Raw genomic sequence first — 20,174 nt, forward strand, 5'->3', positions numbered from 1 at the left:
GGAGTCCAGTGCATGTCTGAAAGCAGGTTAGGTTTGGTGGGGACCAGATAAAATATTTTTATCACCATTGTGAGATAGGGCATTTTTCAACATGAAAAAAATCTGGCATTTTAAGGGGACGGATATTTATGAGTGTGTGTTATTTGGTGCCGATCCAGATAAAAGGATTTGGTGAGTTGTGGTTTCATTAGAGGACTGTGTGGCCTTAGCAGAGGTATACGCTAAGAGAGTGCCCCTCTCTTCAAAGGGATGCTTGAGGCTTGAGCCTTGCATTGATGGTAGAATTAGGATTACAGTTATAGAATCTATTTTGTCAGTGGAGGTCCCCACATGTCTGTGTTAAGTTGAGTCAGAATTTGTCCCTGTAAATACACATCTTTAAATAAACAGTGTTAGCCTCCCAGCACAAGTCCTCCTCCCCTCCCTCCCTCCCCGCGCCTCTTTTGTTATGTGGCAGCAGCAGTGGAGATGCTATCATGCTTTCAGCATTTCACCTTGCCGTCATATGTCACCCATAGGTGTCAAGGTATATTATGGGACTGTGGATGGGGGTTCTTGGTTATCAGCCTGTTGACAGCTCCATTTGTGGCTGCAGGGATAGATTTCTCTGCTCGGGATAAATGTCAACACCAGCAGCCAGATGTTGTTGTTGTGACGCAGTGGTCGACACTTAGATAGAAACTGACTATTTGGTTGGTATCGGCGATTGCTTTGGACAGAATTCCCTTATAACAGATTTAAGAGTCCTAATATATAAAATACTGGTACCTGGAGGGGAAGTCAAGATTTGCTTTATAACAAGATATTCTTACATGATGGGAACAAATCAAGGTTTAATGGACTTTTTTAATTTGATCAAATTTTAAGGTTCTTCATTTGAACAAAAATCTTCAAATGTTTTTCAATAATGCATCCTGTGGTTAGCTACAATGATGACTACTATGAAGGAGAATCAGGGCGACTCAAAGGAAGAAAAAAACTAGATAGAATATAAATTAATAAAAAATTGAATGAAGTCAAAATATTAAGAGATTAAATTAGTCATATTATGAGAATAAACTTGGAATAATACAATTTTAGAAAACATGTCATGTTGGAGGGGGAATATCAGAATATCAGCCTGTCACCTGTGTTAAAATGAGCAATGTGCAGCATCCTGTTAATGTTTACTTTTCATAAATAACAAAACAATTTCGATCGATTTTGACATATCAGCATCTCTTTATCATAACTGTCAAGACTTTGTAAAGGTTTTGTAAGAAACTGGGTCAATTACTTAGAAAGAACCACACAGACTTGGAGGAAACTGTCTCTTGTGGAGGAGGAAATGTTTGGAAGTGGTCGTCTGTGAAGTCATTGTTACTTCTGTGTTAGTCAAGATTTAAGACCCAGAAGTGAAACTCAGGAGAGTTTTTCTTGCTGATGATTTCATAAATGTGTTTCTTTTTCTGGAAATATTATGACTTATAACTAAGTTATTTATTTATTATATAATAATATATATATAATATAATAATATTCTCAATTACAAGATTCTCATTGTAATATTAGGACTTTATTCTCAGAATCTTTGAATTTCCTTTCTTCAATGTGGCCCTAATACTCACAGATAGTAAACCCCATCTCCTTTCATTCCCTTTCATTTCTTAACCGTCTAAATTATATTAAAGTTTAAAGATTAAAGTATTTTTTTAAACTGTCAAAGTTCCCCTCAGTTTGTTTCACCATTTGTCATGTTCTCATTGAATCTGCTGCTTTACCTGTTACCTGCTTACACTGCGGTTTGTGAACACATACAAACGGCCAATGACCTTGAAGATTTATTTTGTGCAAACTCAGTAGCCGATCTTGTCAGAACTAATTAAAGATGTGAAGTGTGTTAATGAGAGAGTGTGTAGGGGCTGACTGATATTCAATGTGGTGCAGCTGAATACTTTCCTGCTGTGTTTATGAATCAGCTGATCAATAAGTCACTTGGCTTGCAGCAGCCTGTGTGTGTGTGTGTGTGTGTGTGAGATTCACAGCTCTGTGTAAAGATGACTTTGGCTGTAACACAAACTGGTATATTGCAGCACTGAATCCTTATCGGATCATGTTGTTTGATCGATGTCAAAACATGGTTTGGCATATGGTTATGCAGCTGATACAGTGGACAAGGAGAAACTAGACCTGGGCCCTGTTTTTCAAGAGGCCCCCATGAACCCAAAATATCTAAAGGCATCATTTCACTACTTATGATCACTACGTGAGCTTTCATAAAGTTTTAAGATTCATGTTTGAGTTCTGCTCTGGAAACAAAATTATTGAATTATTGTGGACGGACAGACATATGAATAGATGGATGGACATACTGATGCCCTACATTATATGCTGGTGATATAATCTTTCCATCATGTCTTCAGACACTTTAATAAGAATCCAGTTGATTTTTGTACAAAAATGTTGTCATGGAGGAAGTTTTATCAGGCATGAACACACACAAATAATGTGCATTACATCCTGTCTATAGTTTAGCTCAAGTTTTTGGGGAGAAAAGGTTTTGGCTTGTATGATTTTTACTTACACACATACACACACACACAGTCACACACACACACACACACACACACACACACACACACACACACACACACACACACACACACACACACACACATACACACACACACACAGTCTGCAGTCTCATGCCCTTTCGCTCTGCATTTTTCGGGTTAAGTCCCTCACAAATGCTGGCTGAACCAATTAGGCCTTTTCCTCTGTAGGGCATTGCGCGTTTGCCTGTCAGCTGACGGTAGTAAAAACTTCATGGATGTTTTGACGGTGCATGTGGACCAAAGACTAACCCCTGGGCTATAACAGATGGGTAGACAGAGAAAGAGAGAGAGTGAGAGAGAGCGACAATGGGGCAAAGATTGCCGCCCACAGTTCTACAGTGAAGCAACAGCACAAAACACATGGAAAAATGTAAAAACATTATCATTATGAAACTGTGGGGGGACAAATGAGACTATGGCGAGCCGCCACAGTCTAAGATAGCCTAATTAACCACTGTGTAGGTCTATTGGTCTGTTTTATTGAGTTTTTCTTTGCTGAGTGCAGCTGCAGGTGTGTGATGAAGACTGAATCATCATCTTCTATTGTTTAAGCTGCTATTTTCATATGTAAATTGGAAGGTTAGGGTGAGAGAGGGGAATATGTGTTATGGGGAAACAGAGCAACTTTTAATTTGGGAATCTGTGAGAAAAAACTGTACAGAGCTTCACAGATCACAACATCCTAAATCCAATCAAAATTTAATAAAGACTAATTTAATTATGCTGCTGTGTTTTTTTCCATCATAAAAGCCGAGCTGTGATTGTTATGGAAATAATACAGCTGACGTTTCTTCGGGAAATAGGTCCCTGCATGCCCACTGATGATGCAAATCTCGTCTCATAAATCATCGAGGTGAGGGGCTTCAGGGTAATTCAGTTTAAAGATAAAAATACTCACTGATTCTCAGCTCCCATGGAAACATTTCAGAAAGTTTCTAGCCAAACAGCAGCAGCTCGAGTTTCAGAGCAGACTCTGTTCAGACTTGGCATCATCACCAAATCCACCGCTACAATGTTTGTTTTTTTCATGATTGCAGATAAGGCGAAACACACAGATTTCAGAGAGCTCATTATCAAACAGCAGCAATGTTACTGAAGGATTCTTTGACTGATATAAAGCTCGACTGATTGATTTTAAATGTATCAAGAGAATGAGACCAATGAATAAACATTTCCAACCGAGATCAAGTACTGAAAGTAACTGAGATTCAACATTTGTGCAAACGCAACAACGACCACAGAGAGACACAGGACAACATTATAATCTGCTTTCAGACATGCACTGAACTCCGTAATACCTTCTGATTGTCCAGGGGTCTGTATGTGAGAACGTAAAGATACTCATGTCCAAATGAGCCCATGATCATCTGGAGGATTCACCACAAGCAAACAAATGATTATGCGAACACACAATGGATTCAAACTTAAAAAAAACGAAGAGAAAACAAATATCTCAGGATGACAAAGAGGTGTCATATACACATATATACATGATGTTATAAACAAAAGAACTTAAACGTGATCTCTGCAGCATGATTCATACGCTGCCTCCTGCCTCCTGCCTCCTGCCTCCTGCCTCCTGCCTCCTGCACCACGACTCGTTTGAACGCTCCAGAGATTTATCTGTGGTTATCTGACCAGAGAATCTCCTGCTGTGCTCTTCATTTGTGAAAAACTAATTCTGGAGAATGTCAAGGCCCAATTGTCCAGACATTTTACGGAGTTCATGTCGGAAAACAGCTCAAGCGACAGAGACATAAATTAATGACAACAAAATTAGCAGACATTCAAAATTAGCACTGAAAAAAGCTTTGACAAAGAGACACAAGACAACAACTAGATGCAAAGCAATCCCAGACATACACACAATAAAAAAAAACTAGAGGCCCAAAATGACCACAGCAAGATGCACAACTACCATCAAAAAAGCTTTGTTTTGTGACCATGAACATGAACCATGCTGTCGAATGAAAATTGTCATTGGCTGTAGAAAAAGAAAAAGTGCAACGAGCAGATTTGCAGAATTGGAGCAGGAGCAGCCTCAATGCTGAAAAAAGTCAAATCTCTGCCGGGCTGCTTTTCTGGTGACAACAGTGAAACCACTTTTTGTTGTATTGAAGTTGACCTGTCAGTAGATAAGAGGAGAACCTGTCGGGAGGCCAACAACAGGTGAATGTGAGGGGGGCAGAAACATATCGCATCATTGCTGGTCATGTCTTGTCAAAGTTAATGTTCGCTGCAGTCGGCTGTCAGTTAGCGGCGGGGTACAGGTTATTGTCAGAGCCTTCCCACAATACACCAGTCCAGAAATAGCCAACAAACAATTGAAGTTTTCTTTTTTTCCCCCTTCTCCGCTACTGCTGCTTGCTGTGTGATGGCCCTCCATCCCTTCTTGTTTTGAATCGGTTAACCTTTCTTTTTGGGGCGGCACGGCAGGGTCCTGCTCCACAGATTAGCCACTGACGCATTTATCGAGGGATGACAAATGAGCTGTCCTTCCAGATGCCTGATTACTTGACCTTTATTCCACGGGAGCTGGGCTGTTAGCTGAGAGGTCCTGATGAAGCTAAGTGGTGCCAGTCTGGTATTCGCCAGCCCGTTGTGAGGAAATGCCTGAATGCAATGTCTCGAGGCAGACGTGAACACGAATTAAGAAAGAAGTTATTAAGATTGGCTGTCGCTGAGGCGAGGTAATTGAAATTCTCACATTCCCCCGAAATAGGCAGAGAGCAGGCACATCAGTTTCTATTTGAGGCCAGGGGGGCTGATGAGTATCACACATTACGGCCTGAGGGGGGAAATTGTCCATTTAGTGGCCTCTGATTCAAGATCATTACATGAGTGAGACGGCATCGGCCCCTGAATGTGGCATTTCTTCTTTTTGTCTTCTGCCAGCTCATTTCTGGTTTTGTCGGGCAGCAGATTGGCATTTACACCTCTAATTGTCTGTTTTCCCTGTTGTCCCTGAGTCTGCACACACTGAGCAGGCCTGCTTGTTATCACACACCACATTACCACACCACATGTAAGTCTGCTTCCACATGCACAGACTGCTGTTACTGCTGTCCCCCCTATTAGAGGGCGTTCAGATGTAGCATCTAAAAAACGTGCATAAACCCAGCCATGCAGCTTTCATAATTTTATCCAAGGCACTTGAGACTTGACCTGCAGCCAACCTTCCAAAAACCACTTGTTTAGTCAGTAGTGAACCTCAATTTGTCTGTAGAAAAGAATAAAACCTTGCTCTGTCTGGGTGAATCTCATGCTCGACGAGACTTTGCAAACTGATCCAGGAACTGTGTCTTGGCGATGGGAGGTTCAAGGCTTCTTTCAGAGGATAAAGGCCAGTTTGACCGTCTTCTCAGCAAGGTTGGCCCAAGCCTAAAAAAACAGAGCTTCTGTCTCAAAATTATATTCAAAGCTGTGCATTAGTATGAAGTTCTCATTAGTCATGTGACCTGCGGTGCGCTTAATGCATTCGAAAAAGTGGGGATGTCGCAATAAATGTACAATATATCTCAGCTTCTTTTATTTGGCAAGTGTGTCGGCAGTGAAAATAATGAACTTCTGCACATAGGATTTGCTAAATCTGAACTTAGCCTACACTCTGACCCTACAGAACATAAAGAAACAACTTCTTATCTCAACTTTCTGCTGCCTCCATCTTACACAGTTGTGAATTCTGGTGCTCTCAAGTTTCTGAGGTTTCCAAAAATACCAATTCAGTGTTTCTTTCAATAAACCTTTTTTTTCTTAGTCCCAGTCAGAACTACATAAAAGGGTTCATTCTAAGGTAATAAAATATATCAATTATTCGTTTCAGGTGATTACACACAGTAATGAAAACATGATGAAAATTACATTTGATATCTGATCCCCAACCGTCCTGCACACTCAAGGAGCTGTATGAACAACCCAGACGGCTGCAATAGAGTTGTCTTGTTATATTTTGATATGATGAACAATACATACATTAAATACATTTGATAAGTCTCAGTTTGAGACTATACACACATGACGTTTTCGAATTGACACCAGCCATAATCCTAGTGAATAAGCTGTGTGACCTCATTCAATTTTCATGGTTTCATCGTCAACACCATGGACAGAATACATATTTTCTTTGGATATTTAGGAAGATTGTTGAAAGCAGTTTTTGTCATTGTTAACAAACACAGACATTGACTGTCGATATGAGGAAGGACAGAGCTTTGCATTTCAATTGTTATGTTTGTCAAAAGTTTGAGATTTCCTACCTCAAGTGAACACAGAGACATTTCAGGGGAGCTTTTTTCCAAGAGTCGATAGAAGAAGAAAAGCAGAGAGGACAGGCGCTGGTCATCATCCTGTCAGACAGCTGGTGACACAGAGAGCCAGACAGTTAACTAAAGCCCTGACAGAGACTTGACAACTTCAAATAGTTTTTTTGTCGTCTTCCATGGGTAAAGATTGAGATCATACATTTATTAAAGTGATCGTAGAAGGCAGACACATATTTCTCCCTGTCTCTGTGAGGTTAACTTTGTGCTGCTGCAGCCTTTTCGTTCATCTCTTCACATCTCTCAGATTAACATGCATGGGTGCATTCAACTGGCTGTTGAGATTGTGGAGTTTTGGTGCTTTTTCTGGTCACTGCTTGCTCCTGGGATGGTTGTCTGTGTTTTTTGCTTGTCCAGATTCTGCTTATTTGCCCTGACAAGCTGTTTTCAGACACGAGAGAATGTCTTCCAGAAGAAGTGTGTCTAAAACAACACAGAATCCTCGAGAGTGTTCAGGTGAATAGTGGTGCAGCAGGCAGATGCACGACGTAATACAGTCTATGGACGTAACATATAAATTCTGCTGCAAAGATCACGTGTTCTTGTTTACAGCACATCCACACCCGTGTCGGCCCTTATCACCAGAAGCTCTCTTGACGTCTTCGCCTGTGTCTTCTATGCCAACGCTGTTTCATCCATAGGTATTTGTATTCTTCTTGTGTCTTTCATTTGTGCGTCGTTCGCATGTTCGAACTCGCTCGCTCGCCGGTGAATCCTGTGGAGGATATACTGGTGGAGTAAAGCTGCTGTTGCACTTCCTCCTCTGTCCACTAATCACTTACAGTCAGTCACATTTAATAATATTGATCTTTAAAGATTATTTAATGACTCATTCAAAAGAAGTAGAGGCCAAAATATCACCTTCCTCAACTAATCGTGTGTTGATGAATTTAAAACAAATCTGATTTTGAAGTGTCAACTTATCAACTTTAAATATATTGAACATTAGTAAAATTCATTGTCCGAAGTCAGACTTCAGAGTCACTTTTTCATCGCGCTTCTAATCTTGGAATAAAACTTTTCAATTTGTCCGTTGACTAGCTTTAGCAGCCGTCTTCACTTTAAGCAGGAGGAGTATTTCTTTCGGGTTTTTTTGTTTTTTTTAAAGCCTGAGTTCTGGAGAGTGAGGTCAGGACTTCATCAGGGGCCTCCGGGGCCCTCGGAGCCCCTCTCTCATGTCTGCAGCAGATGAGGGGATCAGCAGGGTGTGAAATGGCCATGGTGATTGCTCCGAGGCCACAGGGCCTCCAGCCCATTCACAGCCCTGTCAGCTCCGTAATAGAGCTGGTGGAGATTGGAGACAACCCCACAGTTACCACCCCCCTCCCCCAGTCACACTGTTAAAGGTACATAAAGAAAAGAAAAACTATAGTGAAAATGCTGTTTCTTCAATGTGCTGCTTTTCTGATGCTCCTTACTGACTAAAATTAACAGCATGTTTTTCACTTTTAAATTATTAAACATAACTGTCTCATATTGTCTTGTCCTTCCAGAAAGAAATAACAACACCTATTTATATTTTATCGTTGGATTTCATGACATCAAACTCTGTCTGTGCATCAATCTGTCAACAAATCAATCTAATTCAATCAAAATGCTGCTGCTGTAGCTTTTAACACACACTACGAGAAGCATTACAGTAACCATTACGGCCCTTCATTACCTGTGAGTCATATATATATATATATAGATAGATTAATGAAATGCCAGGCTTTATATATATGACCTGGTAACCCCCCTACATTCTGCCGCTGCCTGAGATCCTCCACCAGGGACCTGCTAACAGTTCCAAAATCTCAACTGGTCACTCAAGGTGGTCGGGCCTTTACTATTGTTAAGACTAAAATCTATGTTTTCCTTTGAATATTGTTAAGACTAAAATCTATGTTTTCCTTTGAATATTGTTAAGACTAAAATCTATGTTTTTCTTTGAATATTGTTAAGACTAAAATCTATGTTTTCCTTTGAATATTGTTAAGACTAAAATCTATGTTTTTCTTTGAATATGTGTCTGTGAAGATGGCAATGAAACTGAACTCTAAACAAGTGCAGTATGTTGGACGGGGGGGGGGGGGCGGGGGCAGTTTGGGCTGAATATGTGGGAAAATGTGCGGCCTTCACATAGTGACTGATAGTAGCCGTTGCTGGCTGGTTTTAATCTTGAAGTTGATTGTTGTGTGGGTGTGTGCGTCACATCACAGTTCAGTCTTGCACCTGTCTGATAATGCCTGTTGGAGAAGACTGTACATCTGTGGCAGACAATACACTGTACTTTAACTTGTTCTCATACCTAACTTACTATATTACAGCATAAACTCCATTAGCTTTATTTCAAACATCACACATACATGAATGCACTGTTTTCTTAAAAAACTGTGACATACCCTTAGAAAGAATTCAAGCAGCGGCCACTAGGGTCTGAAGGACAGATAGGAAAGGCGTTGTTTTGTCTAGAAAATGCGCATGCCATACTGAAAGCTCACAAGCTGTCAGTCGATTCAAGGCTTGTTTTAAAACACCAAACCAAACACTGTCAGAATGTGAAGATTTTCCCAGCTACTGTCAAAGGAGGGACGAAACTGGGAGCGGCTCCTCATCATTGGCGAATTCCAGTGCCTTGAGGCTGGGACCAGCCTGTGCACTAGCCACGTGACTCCCCCTCCCAATGAAGTTCTACCTATTATTATAAATATTGCACCTGTCGTCCGCTCGGGGCGACTCTTGACTTCCCCGTCGGTATTAGGCGGCTTGGGGTTGTACGTTGAGTGCCCATAGCTATGTAGTAGCTGTTCATTGCTTCTAAATAAATACTTTTTTGAACCAGACCGACTCTACCATCTCTACCTAAGGAAAAAAGAACACGACACTATCCAGGCCCCAAATCTTTGGAACCCCCTGCCTGGAGATCTCAGGCAAAATCTCTTCATAAGACTTACTTTTAATATGGATTATTTTTTATCATCTTGTCTTCCTTATTATGCTAAAATTAAATTTCAGTTCTTGAAATTCTACTTTATTTTAAAGGTGTCTGTAACTTTTTGAAAGGTGCTGTATAAATAAGTATTATTATTATTTTAATTATTATTTGTATTGCCCATTTTCACAAATCAATTTGCCTCATATGGCAAAACCAACAAAATAAACTCTTTAACAGGAAAAAACACAGAAACCTCAGGGTCACAAGTGAGGGATCCCTCTCCCAGGCCCGACAGAAGTGCAATACATGTTGCGTGTAACAGAGAAAGTCAACAAAATAACATTATTTATAACACCGATGAGAAAAGACAGTGTCTAACATGGATAAATGGAGAGGAACATCAATGTTTAAAGTATTTGTACAACGAAAATGAGCCAGAGTGTTGGCCTCCTTTTCAAAACTCCGTTTTTTTACTTAAACATGTCCCAAAATAAGAATAGGTCTCGGAAGAGGGCCTTCTATTATATTGTTTTCATAATAATGATTTTTGGTATTATTGTTACAAAGCAGTCCTTCATAGATAGGAAGTGAGCTGTGCATGGTGGACATTGAAGTGGGCCAGGCAGCTTTTTGATGTGTGCAGTGTAAATATAGCCCTCCACCCTCCTCTCTCTAATTGTAGCTGTGTTGTTTTCATATTGTTAACTCCCAGAGATGTATAATTCATCACGCAAATAATGTGGAACAAAACAAACTCTCCTCTGAGCCCCTGAGAGGCCGAGCGTCTAATGAGTTCACTCCATAAAATATTTATACCTCTTGCAAAATATACTGTCACTTTCCCTGCAACACACACACAGAGTCCTATATCCCATTAGATATAATAGCAGGGTGTTCGACTGTAACTCCCCGTTGATCATTGTCACCCAAAAACACTGTAGACTCTCCACAAGTATGTGTGTGTGTGTGCGTGTGCGTGTGTGTGTGTGTGTGTGTGTGTGTGTGTGTGTGTGTGTGTGTGTGTGTGTGTGTGTGTGTGTGTGTGTGTGTGTGTGTGTGTGTGTGTGTGTTTGTGTGTTCGTGTGTATGTGCGCATGCATTACCCAGGTGTGGTAATGTTTTCCCAAAATGTAAGAGCAGTTTCACAACAGAATGCTGGATAAAAAAAAGGTGGTCAAGCCAAAACCTCTGTAGCACCATTCTAAAGCTGTGATTGACGACTTAAAAGATCAGATAAACCAGTTAACTCTCTCTCACTTGCATATCCGTCTTCCCCTTCAATGTGTGCGACTCCGCAGACATTTGTTTTATTTTAGTTCTTTTCCATTTTTGCGTCTTTCGAGTGTTTGAAGCGTCATCAACACACCGACTCGCTTGTGGTGAATCCTGCAGAGGATCTCATGCTGGGTTCTCACATATCATTCAGGGATTATACGAGTTGTTACTAGAGCTATTTTTCCGGAACTACATTTTCTCACACTCGGGTTGGGGTACGCTAATAAATAGCTTTACCTGTGTGGCTCCTTATGAAAAATGATCAAGATGGCAAAAAATATCCTCTGCTCAGAGGGCCTTAGAAATTAGTTTTGAAAAGAGAGAAGCTTTGGAAGATGACGAAGAGAAGCGTTTTCAGAAAATAAGGATTACTTTTCTGTCAATTCAGAGTCTGACAGTGAGTTTGAAGTAGAGGATGAGATTGACCATCAGCCAGCTGCCTATGTGCTAAGGATGCCACCAGGGCCAATAATGGATGCCGGCCACTCATGTGCGGGACATCAAGTCTTCTTTTGAACTTTTCATCCCGTATGCCATACAGAAAACCATTCTGGATTGCACTAATTTGGAGGGGCTGCATGTTTCTGAATAGAGTTGGAAGGAGATGGACCAAAGCCCATTTGCATGCATACTGTGAGGTTCTTATCCTTGCAAGAGTTTTCAGGTCCAAAGGGCAATCCACAGAATCCCTGTGGGATGCAGAATCTAGCAGATAACTTTTTCTTGCAACAATGTCCCTGGAAAACTTCTAGATTATCTCCAGGAGTATCTGTTTTGAAAGCAAAGATGACAGATTAGCTCGGACAAGCTACTGCCATCAGGACAGTGTGGGTAACAAAAAGATGAACTCCACACAAGGGTTACATTACAGGAGGACCAGTGATTTTGCCAAACAACAGAAGTTAACTGCAGCTATAAATGTTATTAAATTAAATTAAGTTATCAACTTTTTCTTGTTGTACAGTTATACTGACCATGGCAGGTAAAGTTAAAATCATGGAGATAGAAGTCCATCCCAGTAGGGCTTAACTTATTTTTGTACTTTCAACTTAATGGAACTATGACGTTTCCCCTGGTGTGAAGCTGTCACCGAGCATCACGACAGACAGGTGGACCTGGCAGCTTCATCCAATCACATCCAATAATGACCTGGGGATCGAGAGATGAGAGGGGCAGCAGGTTTTTCATTTTGCGCTGAGAGGACATCGTCCTTCGCCGACTCATTTCTCCTTCCGAGGAGAGAATTAAGTCCAGCAGGCTCTTCAGGATATTATCTCTACTCTTCAATATTCCCCAACATCACGTGGCTTCTCAGGTAGCTGAGGTGATGAAAGGTCGAGGACTGGCTTCATGATCAGCGGCCGCATCACGGTGCCAGCGAGGAGGGAGGGCTGCGCTGATTTTCATTAAGATGGACTCTGGAACGCTTGTCTGATTAGCGGGTCATTAGGCTCTCCATGGCCGACAGATTGGTTGAACAGGAAGCAGGGGAGTAGGCAGACGGTAATTGCAGTTGGAGTGACCACACAGGTGCCCGCTATAGTCCTGCTATCCTTGATTGGTTAATTAGTGCGTTGTCAATCAGCCCCCTCCAGCAGCACGCTCTCACAGTAGTTAAAAGGTGTGTGTGGGGGTTCTAATGAAGACTGAAACTTCTCTTTCAGCTAATTATGGCTCCAATTAAAATAACGGTTGGACTAAATAGAGTGAACACCAACACACACACACACACACACACACACACACACACACACACACACACACACACACACACACACACACACACACACACACACACACACACACACACACACACACACACACACACACACACAGAAGGTTTCTACTGTTACAGGATGTTCAAGATGGCGACATGAACATCAAGTGTCTGAGTATAACTGCTGCCCCTTATTTTGATTTTAGAAAAGAAAGTTTAGTCATAGCTTGTAAGCAAAGTAAGTGGAAAACCTGCACATCTAAGGATGATTCATGCCTGTAGTAGGGCTCTCACTATTTATTTGAAATTCAAAAATGTTGCATCCGACCTGTTCAAATACAAAATATACATTCCATCTGGCTTTTATAATACAGTAATATAGCCTATGATTTGTATGTGTGCACGTATATCATTTAAATTGTTTAATGTAACTGTACATTATGTATAATTAACATCAATGTAAAACATCAGACACTACTACACATTTGCATTTAATGTTAAAGTTCGATTTTTTTTAATTAGATACAAAATAAACTATTCAGAACTCAAACCATCCCAAACTGATAATAGAACATGATGTGCAATATAACAAACAAAAAACAAATTACAATGTGCAAAACAGGAGAAGTAAACCATTTGAACAGTGAACAGTATTTGGGCATGAACCAGCTGTCAGCACCTGTTGAAAGCAGCTGTCAGAGCAATCGTCACGGTAACCTCTGAGAGAGAGTGTTCAAAATCATAGTCTCTCTGTCATTTAATTTTGGTAGTCGGCTCTTAGACGGGAGCCGTCTCCCATTGTTCACAAAAGGAAGCCAGTTCATAGAGCTGAGTCGAAACACATGACTAGAAAGTGTGTTAGACATGTTCAATGGTTCTGAAAAGAATGTCTCATTCATTTTTGCCAAAGAAAATTATACATGACCCCTAGCTCATAAAATTGTTTGAAACTAAAACGTACAGCTATTTGATGGGGTCATCAAATAATTACTGAGAGTCCCATGTTTCACTGTTATCACGAAATGGAGAAAAAGACTTCTGTAAACCAAAGTGCTGTAGGGGGGGATTAAGAATGGTTGAGATGTTTGTTAAGAGTTAAAGCAAAGACATTTTTGTCCGATTTTTTCCTTGAAGATGATCTAATTCTGTCAATCATTCATAGGATCACAATGGGAATTTATCTTGAGCCTTGGTATGTTTTGTTCACGTTGTGTCTTTAACTGTTGGTCTGAGTCCACAAATAAAGAACATTTGAACCCTCACACAGCCCTAAACAATGCAAACACAGAAGGTTTTACCACCGTCACTGCAGCTCCTGGGTTAGCCAACGCTCCTGCTGTCAGACCAAAACCTTTTTGTTTACTCCGTCCAATCAACAGCAACAGAACTTGACCTGAGAACACTGGTTTTCTATTGATTGCAAAGCCATAATTGCTGTGGAATTACTCCACACGTGGCGTTTTCAGCAGAGAGAGCTCTGTTGCTAACAGCGTTAAAACTTCAAAGGTGACCAGCCACCATGCATTAATATTCACGAGGACAGATGTGAGAGATTCTCCCAAACACAGCAACCGCTTGTTTATTTTTTCGGAGAGATGTTTTGTTTTGATGTCGGACTGCAGCTCTGCACTCAAATATGTTTATTAGAGCCCTTGTTTTGTCCCACACGCAGCGTGGAGTTGACAGATTTATGTAACAGGCCGTCTATTGCCGCAGCTTTTCTCTGCAGATGCTTCACTCAGGTGTGGGATATCCAAACTTCTGTTTCTTGGATTAAGTGATTTGCAGTGTGTAGCCTGATAGGAGCAGATTTCATTTCAGCTGTACTGATTAACCTTGGCAGCCCACATGTACAAGTTTATGTTTAGTGTTGATAATCTGTGTCTTCAGCTGCTTTAAGATATGCACTGACATTATCAGGAGGGGCTGCATGTGAGAACGCAAATTTCCAAGTGAGAAACTCAGGACTTTCTCCAGAGTTTCATCTGTCAGCCCCCTAATAAAAACTCTAGATGATGTCAGAATGAGCCAATGTGAGAAAAAAGCAGGAGCTCCTCCAGAGGAGTCATTGCGAGCGAGTGGGCGACGCTGATGCAAAACTGAAAATAACAAAAAGAAAACAAGTATCTCAGGATGAAGAAGTGGTGCCAGATGAAGACTTCTATTTGGAAAGACAACACCATTTGAGAGCTTTTGATTGTTGTCCATAAGAAATTCCCTCTTCCTTGAATCTTACTTAAAAGCAAATTGTATCTAAAGTATTTATGATGTTCAACAATGCAGAACAATAAAAAACAGCAAAAAACCCATTCAACTTATTAATGAATGCTTATTGTTTTATTGACAGTTTTGATCACTTAGTCTTATTGAACAACTGTGATATTGTCTTTTTCATGTTGCCAGACTCCAATTTCAAGTAGTATCAATATGTTGTCACACTAACAAAATTTATCAGAAGAGAACAATCCCATTCGTTTTGCTGCTTCTATTCATTATTGTGTTGACGCAGACAAACCAGGTGCTATGTGAAGGACCATCCTTTGTGCTTGTGCTTGCTTCTTCTCTTCCTACTACAGTTTCAAGCGTCAGTATCAACCTGATGCAGCAGGAGCACTGGGATTTATTCAAAGGAGCTTTTTCAAACATACTGTACCACACAGCTTGACTTGTCTTTTCTTCAGACATCGTCGTTATCCAACAGCCAATTTCAAACATTAACAATAATAATATTTCCTTGCCATCATGCTCTTCTATTTTAACTTGATCACTGGTATGATGAGACAATCATGGTTCAATATCCATCTTTCAAAAAAATTGTTTCATAATTGCATTGTTTTGAAACTTTACTGTGATGCAGTCATTTAAACTGGACTGCTGCTGTTCTGCAGCAGGTTGAAAGAAAAGAAACAGTTTGATGTTCCTTTCTCACAAAACAAAGTTAAATCGGTAAATTACGATATGTAAAGAAAAGACGGGTTCAGGTCAAGTTTTGCTTGTGTTGCACTGGTTACTTATTTTTGTTTTTAGTAATAAAAAAATATATATATAATTACAGATACAATTTGTAGATTAAAATACATACTGTAAATATGCAGCAATTTACAGGAGAATCTTTGACTGGTATTATGTTGTAAATGTACAAGAATACAGTGAAGCATTGCACATTTAATTCCAGTAATTCACCTTAATTCTAAAATTCTGTAAGAAGCTGTAAAAAAGACAGTACTTTACAGGTGAAGCTACTGCCAGTTAAATACAGTGAAGCACAGTTTTCAAAAAGTATTTTCAAATACTATGTTGCTGGCACTCTGATCTCAGATCTCTTGACAGACTCAAATTGAAATTCCTAAATAAAACTGGTTGCTAAACGTGACATGTGTGAAAACCTATTGGCCGTTGTTAAAATAGTAGGAAAGCTAACCACCCTGAACAAAAATCCTTTAACCAGAACTGCACCAATTGAACGGTTGTTCCCCGGCCTATGCCCCATCCACCCTATTCAGTTCAGTACTTCTCGTGTAATCCTGCTGAGAAATGAAGAAACAAACCAAGACACAAGAGAAAACATTACTTTCTACATAAATAATCCAAATATTAACTTGTAAAACATTAGAATAATAATCACATTTATAATGCATTTTCCATCAGGGGCCCATCAGTGTTGACCTTAAACAGAACTGAACCAGACTGAGCCGATCTGATTCAGTCGGACTCTGCTGACACCTCCAGCTGGTTTTCAGCTTTTTGCAGAAACACGCTGTTCCAGCGGTGTCGGCTGCATTAATGGTGTGTGTGCAGAGGAAATGTGTTTGTTTATGAGCTGGACACTGTTAATTACCCACTAGCATGGATAATTATCTCCAACTTCAAAGACACTTTAACCCTCAGAGACCCAGAGAGAGAGAGTGTGTGGATGAGCTGGACGACGAGTGCAGGAGGCCCAGAATATGTGCTGCTAATTAGAAGATAATGATGAGTCTAGAGTCGGCTTGATACAAACATTTAGGAGTCTGATACCTGCCTCAATGTACTGATACTGCTTCTGGAATAATTCCATATGTCTGTTCTCTTTCATTTTGAGTTTTACTTTGACTAAATAGAAGACTAGAAAATGTGCAGACCTCCATCAGGGAGATGTATCTCGTTGCTCAGTGTGTTTAGTGGACTAGTGTTCTGTTGATCACACATGTGAAAGCCTGATCTTTCTAGCAGTTTGCAAGTTACATGATAAGACAACGATAAGTTACATAAAAGGATACATTCAAAGTAAACAGTTCTCACTGTCCTGACCTGCCTCATTAAACTCTGATGGTGAAAACAGTTTGCCTGCAGTAAATGAATCTCACTTGTTTGTCTTTTCTTGAAGGTCATGATCATCATGTATTGAAGCTATCTATCACATTTACTAACCTGTCGCTCTTTGAGCAGGTGGGCATGACTGTCAGTGAGATGCTTGTTGGCTCCAGTATGACATCCATAATCATAAATAATGCTATATTTCGCTTTGTGCATCTGCTTTGTCGAAGATTTGTCACTGCGAATCTGCAAGAGAAAAAGGTTGGCATGTCCACTGTACCTGCAGGACGCACACACACACACACACACACACACACACACACACACACACACACACACACACACACACACTGTCTTACAACAATGTAACTCAGGAAATATGACTCTGACTAAAACATTGTCATAGGAGTTGAAGTTAAAGTACCAATTCTAACAAGTGAAGTGTAGTAATATTTTGAATGGCAGGGTATTGTAAAACCTTTTCAGCATCATTATCATTATTATCGTTAGAGTCATTATTATCGTATCATCGCCACAATTTAACATCTGTCTTGTGCTTAAGTCGCCTGTTTCATGTAAATCTCCATTTATTCAACAAGTCTGTTTGTTTTACACTTAAGGTGTTTAGTTTGCTCACTTCTCGGGCCGCCTCTGGGCTGCTTGATGATTGGCTCCAGGCTCTGTCACACAATGGTAAACAGGTGTAGTGTAGGTTTTCAATATACAATTTTAACTTAAAAACACATTTTTATTAACATTTGCACATTTCACATTTACAGCCGCTGTTGTCATAAAGTACAGTTAAACACACAGAAGAATACACAAAAGGGCATTGTTGGTACAAGTCTTGAATGCAGAGAAAATTAATTAAAGACGAAAAAAAGATGGATGTCATCTAATTTTGACAGCTCTGTATTATTGTGGAAGTTTTAAATATCCAGTTACATCTTTCCAAAAATACATCAGTCCTCAAATACAGTTTTGCAGTTATTTTTTTCCATCTGGTACATATTCTTTATTATCTCCTTATTAACTAATTTTTAAAGAAATATGTGTTTCAACTATTTTACTTTATATTGTTATTGTCAGGTTTTTAGTTTTCAGCATTATACATTGTTAGCGTCATTGCATTCTGTGGTATATGTAAAGAAAGCAAAGTGGGAGGAAGATTCACATTTTACTCAAGTAAAATAATCAATAATAGATATTGTATTCAATAAAAATAAGTAATTAAATGAGATTAATAATTAAATTGGATTTTCATGGATAGATAGATGGATGGATGGATGGATGGATAGATAGATAGATAGATAGATCTGATCTGACTGATAAAATAAGTAAATACTGAAGTGCAATGACAAAACTTGAAGTCCTTAAGGACTTTTGCACAAATGTGTAATTGTTATTGTGTATGTGAGTCATGAGCCACAGCCAGAGGCAGGAGCAGTCTAACTGCTGTGGGGACAAATGACCTCCGAAACCACTCAGTCCTGCAGCGCAGCGAGATGAGTCGTCTGCTCATCTTGAACATGTTCATAATATGGAGAGAAAAAAAAAAGATACATTTTCCATCGTAAAGAAAAGTGTGGGCAGTCGGGCTGCAGGAGATCTGAAGATCCAGAGCAGCAGAGGAGTCGGGCTGCAGGAGATCTGAAGATCCAGAGCAGCAGAGGAGTCGGGCTGCAGGAGATCTGAAGATCCAGAGCAGCAGTGGTCGGACGGTCCTTAGCTTTGTATTTATCATTCATCATATCTATCAAGTGCTAAGTTAACAAACAAAAACTGTGACCTAATGAACCAAACCCTAAAAATCACAGTGAAGGAAAGAGCATGTTGTGATCACACTGAATAGATAGAGATCAGCAGCACAGCTTCACGTGGTGTTTCTGAGGGAGTACTGTGGTTTAACAGACAAAAAAAGATCCCGTTAGACAGCAACATATTGTATCCTCTGTATTTGTGACCCCACTACAGTGATGGACTGACTTGCTTGGTACTGACACAAGTATCTGCTTTTATCTCCCAGTGCAGTGTCACAGCCAACAGGGAAGAGTTACATTTTGGTGTGGATTTGGATCAGAGGTTGGATCCAGTATCTTTTTTCACTTTCTTTAACATTGCGATGTTGATGTAAAATTCAAACATGTTTAGGGGACTGATAATTATCAATGTGTGCAATTTGGTGCAGATCCAAATAAAAATCTAGGTCTAGTGGAGGTATACACACTCTCTCTCTCTTTCTATATATATATAGGTCCTATATATCCTCCCCCAGCAAGTACTGGATCTCCTCCCAGTCCTCCCATCCTGATCAGACACTGAACCGTACAGAGGGTTTTCTATCAAAGCCTCATCCGGCCTTTTAAATCAGACTTGTTACCCACTCCTCTCTGTCTCCATATTCAGCCTCAACAGTGTTAATAACAGTCCAGAACAAATTGACCATGTTTTTAAACTGCAGTGTTCCCTAACGTTAAAAAAGGAGGGGGGTGGATTGTTTTATTTTAAGTATTTATTTCCAGTTAATTTGTTCTTAATGTGTTATTTAGTTATCATAGTTGTGTACCATATGTACAACATGTCTTAACAGAAATACTCTGATATTTTAAATTAAAAAAGGAATCCAAGATAATAAAAACTGAAATAACAAATAAAGAAATATATTAATACATGAATTATAATGATGAGAAACTCTGGGCTCATCTACTCAGCTGTACGTTCATGGGAAGGAGGAGTTGTAAGTAATCACTGGCATAATCAAAACCATGAATGAAGTAATAAGAAGAAAATAAAAGTAAAAACAAAAAGTGATGAAGCTGAAATGAAACTGTTATAAAGACTGTTGTGTGATGAGGTATAAGTTTTTTTTATAATTACAGGAAATATTGAACAGTTTGTTGTTTTAGCAATTTTTTTTTTAAACCCGTGTTATGAGCAGAGGAGATAAAATAAAGGAATCAACACCGTCAGGAATCCTGAGTTTTTATCTGTTTCACAAACTGAGCTTCAGCTGATGAGGACACCAGTGTCTGCTCACAGACAGGACAACAGCTCCA

The sequence above is a fragment of the Hippoglossus stenolepis genome, chromosome 5 (genome assembly GCF_022539355.2).
Source record: "Hippoglossus stenolepis isolate QCI-W04-F060 chromosome 5, HSTE1.2, whole genome shotgun sequence".
Taxonomy (NCBI): Eukaryota; Metazoa; Chordata; class Actinopteri; order Pleuronectiformes; family Pleuronectidae; genus Hippoglossus; species Hippoglossus stenolepis.